The 7,237-nt window shown below is 42.1% G+C and overlaps 1 non-coding gene across 1 annotated transcript; it reads left to right on the top strand.

Moving 5' to 3' along the window:
• The first annotated feature begins 5,355 nt into the window (after positions 1–5,355).
• Positions 5,356–5,430, top strand: Trnat-cgu (transfer RNA threonine (anticodon CGU)). The gene has a single exon. It is a non-coding gene; the product is annotated as a tRNA-Thr (tRNA).
• The last annotated feature ends 1,807 nt before the right edge of the window (positions 5,431–7,237 follow it).

Genomic DNA, 7,237 nt, shown 5'->3' with positions numbered 1-7,237 from the left:
CTCGCTCAAAGTCCGTCAACTGCACATACGGTTCACGTCCACGCTGTCGCGGCATGCTACCAGTGTTAAAGACTGCGATGGAGCTCCGTATGCCACGGCAAACTGGCTGACACTGACGGCGGCGGTGCACAAATGCTGCGCAGCTAGCGCCATTCGACGGCCAACACCGCGGTTCCTGGTGTGTCCGCTGTGCCGTGCGTGTGATCATTGCTTGTACAGCCCTCTCGCAGTGTCCGGAGCAAGTATGGTGGGTCTGACACACCGGTGTCAATGTGTTATTTTTTCCATTTCCAGGAGTGTAGAATGCAACCGCCTTTGGTTTTTTTCCGAACAGTCACTGAAAACAGTCACATCCATCAATTCTCTGTGAGTATTTAAACAGGAGCGGCCACCTAAAACAAACCGTAGGAAAGGCAGATGCCGGTCTGAGGGTCTCTGGGAGAATGGTGAAGCACAGGCGTACACAGATGGAAAAGGTAGCTCAAGAAATTCTTTTTGACCGTTCCTTACCAGGTAGCACTAACAGAAGAAAAAGAAAATATCAGCGCATTTATCACGAGTTCGCTGTGTAAGAGTGAACACGCCACGGAGATGCTTAGCAAACTCTTGTGAAAGGTGCTGCAAGTGAGGCATTGTTCACCACGATGAGCTTTACTGTTGAAATTCCGAGAGTGTACGTTACTAGAAGTGTCAAACAACAATTTTCCTCCTCGTCGATATATATCGTGAACAAATCATTGAGATAAAATCAAAGACATCAGAGCTCAGGCGTAGATATACCAACTACCGCTTTCCCAGCTCATCATTTGTGACTGTTACTGGAAATGGGGGCGGCGACATTGATACACAAAGTATCCTTTGCTACACACCGTAAGGTAGATTGGGAAATACAGATACAGATGTTGCTGCAAAATGCAAGGGACTGCATAACTGCTATTGAACACCGAATTAACGAAGTCCATAGAGTTTATGATTTCTGTGCAAATTTATGACAGTGAAGAAGAGTTACGGGTATTTATTATAATCATGCTTCAATTGATAATGCAGTATATCTGAACTTGGGTAATGTTCGCCGTAGGTGTAAACGAGTGCAATTCTGTTCTTGCAGGTGATAAATCGACGAGCACTGACTCTTCAAGTAGTCTGTGGGTGGTTCAAAATGTTATTTCAGTAATCCATTTGTTCCTGTTGGTCATTTCCTGTAACACTTTGTGTGCATATGCTAGGTCCATCGGGTGAGCTGTCACAGTTAGAAGGCTAACAGACCATCTGGAATCGCAGTGATTCTTAAGAGTCGTTTTAAAACAATCGACTAATGCCTGTCATCTTAAAATAGAGATGATGAAATAGTTTAAAACTGTAACAATTAAGGAAATCATGAGAACTGAAACTTTCGCGATATGCACAACAAAAAGATTTAAATTTCGTGCAGCACAAAAAATTTGCAAGTCTTTTTTTCCATACATGCGCTTGGACGTCTTCAGATTTTCCTGTCATGTTTTAACCACTATCTAAGACTTGATCACGACAATTTTCAGTATAAAAGCTAATACAGCTCGGCTTCAGCGATATTTCTTACGATTGTCCTCTTCCAGTTTTCTGATGTTTTATGAATTTCTCACAAAGCCAACAAAATCTATTTCTTCTGAACATTTCTCATCGTCATTGTAAGCACACCAAATGATTCGGCTGATTTGTTCTAAATGAGCCATGTCTTAGTACAATAAAATACATTAAATTACTTAGCTTTTTTAGCTGGCTCTTTATTTCATGCCCTTATTTCCCCAAATTTATATAAGATCGTTCTGAATTTCAGCTTAAAAATAGCGTGGACTACTTTTTCCGCTTCTGACATTGCTATGTGCTCTAACAGTTGTAGTGACTAATAAGCTCCAAACTACTCAAAATACACCATAGCTGCTGTAACTGATGGAATCTGAACCTGCCCTTAAAGTTAAGTTCGTGATGCAGTGATGTGCTATATCCACAATACATTTAAGAACACTACGCCATTTTCCTTTATTTCAGCTAATACGTCATTTTGGAAGGCAGCGTCAGTAGAAGTAACGGTTTCCATTTGAATTTCTAATTCTTTTAATTTGACGTACATTTGAATGAGTTGTTTAGTCAATATGAATGAAGGGGTTCAAGTGTCACCAGTCACTGAATTATTTCTCCATATCAGAGAATTTGGACCGATGAGGTAGAGTATACGCTGGAATGCTGGGCACATACCGTCTATTGTTATTGACTGTGTTAGTTGTTAGTTCCACCTCTACTTGGACTGGTGATAATTGGCGGTTACTGACTGAACCCGTAATTTTTCCGAACTGAGACAGTTATATAGCAAAGTTTTATTCTGTGTCGAGCACGACAGTCTCGTACACGCTGCACGACTTGCTATAGCTCGAAAACAGGTGGTTGCCGATTAAGACACACATTTCACTTGATCGAGTTAAACGAGATTTAGTAATTTTCTAAAACAAAACATATCAATCGTTACTAATACGCTTACTGCGAAACTTGCTGTTACATTCTCTAACGCGGGGATAGCAAAGGTAGTAGTTCATTAGTTACGTTTCTACTATGAAGCCTGACAATACAGATGACCACCTCAAACATTACAATTGGAAACCTTACCTGTAAAATCAGAAAGATGCAACAATGATTTCCGTTCATTTCAGAAAGAAAAATCCTACCGAAACTGTAAAGAAGTAACAGTTAATTATTTTCACCGGAACAAAGAGAGTACAACTTCAACTCACTAGCCAGACATGACATGACGTCTAATATATCGAATCCCAGTGGACATTCGGTTTTGCTGCGCGTGATATTCGGACCCATATGGACCCGTCATTTGAATGCATATAGCGTGCACGTATCCGAGGGAACTGCAGCGAGGCGGCACCGTTGTTACTAGTTAAATACGTCGATAATTAATGGATTGTGCAGCAGCGTGGCCGCAGCATAAACCTCCACATTCTTATGCGTCTATACGTGATACGAGAATCCAGGGATGCTACAGCACATGCTGAGGAATATATTGTGCATCTTTGGCATCCGTGTTAAGTTTACGGTGAAGAGAGAATAGATACGTGCAGACAGTTTGACCTATTGGTGGATGCTGAGGAAGTCTGCAAGACTATGCAGCTGTTAAGCAGTGCGCGTCCTCTCCGCCCCCTTTACTCAGTTATCGTCATTTAGTAGCTGTAGTCACTGGGAGCAGAAAAAGTGTTGGCTGGAGGGGTAAGTAAAGCACATATCCTCTCCACTGTCATGGTTTCTTCCTCCACCGACACTCCTTGCTCCAGCTGTCAGTCGGCAGAAATCGGAAAAAGTGGAAGCTTTTGGTAAACCAGTTGCTTCATGAAGCGCTTGTCGATCTTAGAGATCCTAAAATGTTCTGTAGCAGCAATAACTCCTTGTTGAACACGAGCGAAATGTGTCCGTGGCAGCTGTGTGAATCGACTGCACCGTTGCCATATACACAATATTAATGATAGGGACCTGTTCAGTAGCACCAGTATTTTTATGGTGCTGCTTGGACGAAATGACACTGAAGATATGACGGAGTGACAACTGCGTGCGTTTACTGCCGTGAGGAAAAAGGCTTCTTCTCGTAGAGAGAAGGCAGGAATGGGAGCGGTAGAAAATCTAACGTACCCCTTCCTGCAAAATCTTAAACTGTCTTTAGTTTTTTTTAATCCTTAAACTGCCTTTCTTTCTTTTTTCGAATAGTTTCTACGCCCAGTCTGTGTTCTCCCATCCACTTCCTCGCTACGGCTCTAGACACATCGCTTGGGAGTGTTACAGGCCATATATATAGAGTATTTTAAAGACTCTGTGCCAAACGGCGAGCTCGTCTGTCTTAGAGATGACTTTTGTTTGAGACAAAATGATCGTTGCTGCTTCCCAGTGACGCTAGGTACTCTTTAGTATTCCATGGTTGAAGGATGATGGGGTTTCACCCAACTATCAAGGGCTGTTAACCAGGTGTGCAGCATATTAGCTATCTCAATAAACTGATAGGGTGCTTCAACAAGAAACCCACAGGGATGAGTTCTCTAACGGGAGAAATATATTGTAATAGCAAATCGGGAGCTCACATTTCTTGAGCCTGCCGCCACTCCCACACAGCAGATGAACGGCTGAAGGGGAACGCACATTCCATACGTGCCTAAGCCCTGTCACCTTTCAAAAGCGTCACTAATCTTAAACGACACCAACCATCGCCAGAAAGCCCCAGTAGACATTTTGTTTCTAACAAAAGTTGTTCTCCACGACGTGATTTATCACCCCTTGGCGTTTGTCGCAAAGGCTGTGAAACACTTAGTATCTTTATTTGTTAGTGTTAAATCCAGTCTAGTCGTCAAATATGGGGTGTCTAGGAAACATGCTTTCTCGGATCGCTAGACAACATTCAAACAAATCATATCATATCATATTATTTATTACAAAAGGAAAAGATTACAAAACGTCACTTTGCTATTACAAAGATGTGTCGCAAGCGAAGGGCGACATGCAAAATAAGCAGTGTTCTTCAGTATAACAATTCCCAAGTCCACTTTACATAGATTGTACTAGCAAAGTAACTAGTGTCGATGCTGCTATAGAAATCGCTTATCTTGAGGCTACTCTTGGACTGGACCGTGACCAGTCGGGAGTGGAACTTAGGTCCTCTTCGCAGAGGGGCAGATACTGTCGCGTTGTCGTGCTAAAGAGGAGTCGGTCAGCGTGCTATTGGCTGATATCTTCTCACAGCCATCTCTTCTCTATCGTTCACGACTGGAGTGCCAGCGCTTCACTTTAATTCATAACACTTAGTAGTGTAGATAGCGCCAGGGCCTCCATGGCAGTGTTTGTGGTCATTCCTTATGTGTATAGAAAAATTCGTTCGCAATGCTAGCAGGTTCTCCCAGTGGACCTGCTAAGGCGATCGCTTTCTGCTCTATATCCACACATTGTACACCTGGGTCTGTGCTGTGTACACCATGTTGAGACTGCTTTAGTGGATGAAACTTCCTGGCAGATTAAAACTGTGTGCCCGACCGAGACTCGAACTCGGGACCTTTGGTAGAGCACTTGCCCGCGAAAGGCAAAGGTCCCGAGTTCGAGTCTCGGTTGGGCACACAGTTTTAATCTGCCAGGAAGTTTCATATCAGCGCACACTCCGCTGCAGAGTGAAAATCTCATTCTGGAAACATCCCCCAGGCTGTGGCTAAGCCATGTCTCCGCAGTATCCTTTCTTTCAGGAGTGCTAGTTCTGCAAGGTTCGCAGGAGAGCTTCTGTAAAGTTTGGAAGGTAGGAGACGAGGTACTGGCAGAAGTAAAGCTGTGAGCACCGGGCGTGAGTCGTGCTTCGGTAGCTCAGTTGGTAGAGCACTTGCCCGCGTAAGGCAAAGGTCCCGAGTTCGAGTCTCGGTCGGGCACACAGTTTTAATCTGCCAGGAAGTTTCATATCAGCGCACACTCCGCTGCAGAGTGAAAATCTCATGCTTTAGTGGATGTCCTTCACGTATCTGGTAAGACATTTGACAACCTGGTGTTATACTCAGAAGCTTCTTATTCTTGTTTAGTGCCCTTCAGCTGAAACTGGCGCATTTCTACGTAACCTAATGATGCCTTACAAGGGTGAAATGTATAATTCTTATTAATAAAAAAATTGCAATGCAAACATAAAATCAACTGCTGTCTTATGCTCCTGTTGCTTGTCTTCGCAAAGACAATAAAGTGAACTGAAATGATCACATGGCACTGTTGGCCGGAATATCCCATCCGGATTCGGCCGCCAAGTGCAAGTCTTATTTCAGTCGGTGCTACACTGGGCGACTTGTGGCAGATGATGAGGATGAAATGATTATGAGGGCAACACAACACCCAGTCCCCAAGCGGAGAAAATCTCCAACCCGACCGGGAATCAAACACGGGCCCGTGGATGGAAGGCAAGCTCGTTACCACTCAGCTAAGCAGAAGCACTTTTCGCCAACAGTTAACAGCAGTTACAAGGTATAATGCTCAACGAAAACTCAAATCAATTACTTAACACATCTTAGTTGTGTGAGTGATATAAACTGTCACACAGATTTATACAAGTGTAAAATATTTGAAAAATTACGCCAAGGATACAAAAAAATGCAATATTTATGTCTATGTTATTTCTACACACACAAACAGACACGCACATATCTGGCGAAATTGGTACCTCAAACAAAGTAAGTGCCCTAAGTTATTCCAATGTCTAAATTATTGTAAAACGGAAGACACCAAAATGCAGCTTCCTAAGAAGGCCTACACTTGGTGTATAGGAGAATAGCCCATGAAATGAAACACCGCTGCATCTAAATTTTTCCATGATGCTTGTCAAGAGTAGCAATGTGAATTCATCATCTAAAATATCAGTAAATATATGTGAAAAAAACCAGAAAACGCTTTGCTTACGTCCAGTGTCACAATGTTATTTCCATGTCTTTACACACACACACACACACACACACACACACACACACACACACACACACATCTGAAAAAATTAGTGCCTGAAAATGATTGTGCACTTTCATATGCGGGGCCCCAATGATGTGTCGATGTCTAAAAATGCTTGGTTAAAAAATAAGATGATAAACAGGCAGCTGATATTTCGTGTTAGGCGTAAAACAGGCCATTACCATAAATAACCGAACCAAGTATTATAACTGCAGAAAACAATTGGTGGCTAAACTATTATGGTATGCAGACAAGTAGGCTAACAAATAGACAATGTAATTACTCCTAGCAATGGAAAAAATTTTATTGCTTTCATTTTTTAGTGCGACACATCAATAAGTTATTATGGTCCCTTACATTACATTTTTCTATTTCTAAAATGTTCTGTGATATTAGGCATGCCTGTAAAGAGCTACAGTTTTATCTCGAAGTTAAAATGCATAATGGGTGTAGGTGCTTCAGCTGGAGGATATAGCGTTGGTGGTATACAGATCGATTTGATGCCACTTTACGTTTTTACGTTTTAATAATTCTTCGTGTTAGCAATCATCATTTTAGGCGGAACCAAGAAAATGCATCTTCTTGCACATAGAGAAAATGTAATCGATGGTATCAACAAATTAATATTCATTTCTATTTGGATCTGCCATAGACCATCTAGAGGTTATACACAAAACAAACTTTAAAGGAATATCGCACTATTTACGAAGCAGAATTATCGTACCGAGGTTCTCTAAAACATATACAGTCTGTA

The sequence above is a fragment of the Schistocerca cancellata genome, chromosome 4, assembly GCF_023864275.1.
Source record: "Schistocerca cancellata isolate TAMUIC-IGC-003103 chromosome 4, iqSchCanc2.1, whole genome shotgun sequence".
NCBI lineage: Eukaryota > Metazoa > Arthropoda > Insecta > Orthoptera > Acrididae > Schistocerca > Schistocerca cancellata.
The sequence above is the reverse complement of the archived record's forward strand: the minus strand, read 5'-3'. Positions and strand labels throughout refer to the sequence as shown.